Below are 1850 nucleotides of genomic sequence, written 5' to 3' on the forward strand. Positions count from 1 at the left end.
TAGTGAGGGCTGCAGGCAGTCTTCAGCTAATGGACAGCAAGAAAATGAGGTCCTCAGCCTGATCCTGCAAGAAACTGAATGCTTTAACAGCCACATGAGCTTGGACACAGGTCCGACTTCAGTCAAACCTCTGAAGTCTACAGGCAGGAAGGGAAGGGCACAATCAGGCTAGTATCCCAGGAATATGAGCCAGAACCCCACAGATATGGATAGAATCCCATGTTTGTTCTTACTGCCTTTGATCTTGTTGATAGAGGTATCCCACAGAAGTTGGGGTCCTTCCTTATGGAGCTAAATGCAAATACCTGGCCAAGAAGTCAGAAAAATTAGAAGAGAATCCAGAGAAATAGAGAATTGCAAGCCCAGACACTGCCTCACACCAAAAAGGTGAGTTAGCAGATCAGCAAAATGTGCCAGCTGCAGAATGGTACCAAAACATGACATCACGTAAATTTATGTAGTCAAATACAGTAGAACTTCCATAGTTGACCACCTGCCTACATTGCAGGTTCACCTAATTTTCACAGTCCAGGTATGTACCACATATACTCAGTGGAAGACTGACCTCTATACACTGAGCACCTCTGTAAGTTGTATCTTGACCACGTGGACTGTGACACACAATATTAATTTACCCTTTGTAACATGACCAGTTGAGTCCACTCTACACCAAGGGGTAGAAGGTGTAGGCCTTGCCCCTTAGTCATATTATTTTTTTCTTTAGTATAAGTTCTTTTTTCATGTTTTGTTATTACCACGTGTTGGATTAGGCCCAACATCTTATTGTTTATCATGTGTTGTGGATGATTTTTTCAAGGTGAAAGACGTGCTCTGAATTGTAGGTACATCCTGCAATTACTGAAAAATGTGACAGTTGATCAAGACATGCTGGCCCAAAGGAAAGAACTCAAAGAGCTGACATTGAAGGAAAAGATTGATCTTCTGCATTTTTTGGAAAACAGCAGCCAGAGAAAGACAGCAGAATGTTTTGGTGCTGACAAGACCACACTTAGCAACACCTAAAAACATAACATGAGTACTTAGAGAGAGATGGTAAGGGAAGCAGAGACCTAGAGAGGAAAAGGAGGAAAGGTCCTCGCGTCGGCAGCACCTATACTAAAATTGGGACGATACAGAGAAGGTTAGCATGGCCCAGAAAGGAGGAAAACTTCCCTCAGTGAAGTCAGTGAAGCCACATTTAGCTGGTTTAAACAAATGAGGGCAGTTAACGCCCAAATCTCCCAGCCAGTGATCCAAGAAGTTGCTAAAAAATTTGCACAGGAGTTCAGGGTGGCAGATTTCTGAGCACCCAGTGGTTGGCTTGAGAAATTTAAACTGTGACATGAGATCTCCCAGAAAGTCTTGTGTGGTGAATCCAATGAAGTCCTAGAAGAAGCTGTGGAAGAGGTCACCAAAATGGACTTTGTCAGAGGCTTCAAAGATGACGCCAGCTTTAATGCTGATGAGTGCAGACCTTTTTCTTTTTTTTTTTTTTTTTTAAGTTTTGGTTTCCTCAGGGCAGCTCACTTTATTTTTTTTTTTAATTTTTAATTTTTTTTTTTGCAGTTTTTTGGCCAGGGCTGGGTTTGAACCCGCCATCTCTGGCATATGGGGCTGCTGCCCTACTCCTTTGAGCCACAGGCGCTGCCCTACTCCTTTGAGCCACAGGCGCTGCCCAAGACCTTTTTCAAGGCGATGCCTGACAGGAGCCTCACTGTGAAGGCTGACAAATGTAAGAGCAGAAAACTTTCCAAAGAACATTTCACAGTTCTGCTTGGCACTAGCACAACTGTAGAGAAACTAAAGCCCTTGGCGATTGGTAAATCAGTAAAGCCGGGCACACTCAAGAA

General features: G+C 43.5%; 1 non-coding gene across 1 annotated transcript; it reads left to right on the plus strand.

Moving 5' to 3' along the window:
• The first annotated feature begins 1092 nt into the window (after positions 1-1092).
• On the plus strand, positions 1093-1202 carry LOC111723976. The gene has a single exon (XR_002772372.1). It is a non-coding gene; the product is annotated as a U6 spliceosomal RNA (small nuclear RNA).
• Positions 1203-1850: the final 648 nt, after the last annotated feature.

Source organism: Otolemur garnettii, unplaced genomic scaffold, assembly GCF_000181295.1.
Source record: "Otolemur garnettii isolate 467f Iridium unplaced genomic scaffold, OtoGar3 scaffold00017, whole genome shotgun sequence".
Lineage (NCBI taxonomy): Eukaryota > Metazoa > Chordata > Mammalia > Primates > Galagidae > Otolemur > Otolemur garnettii.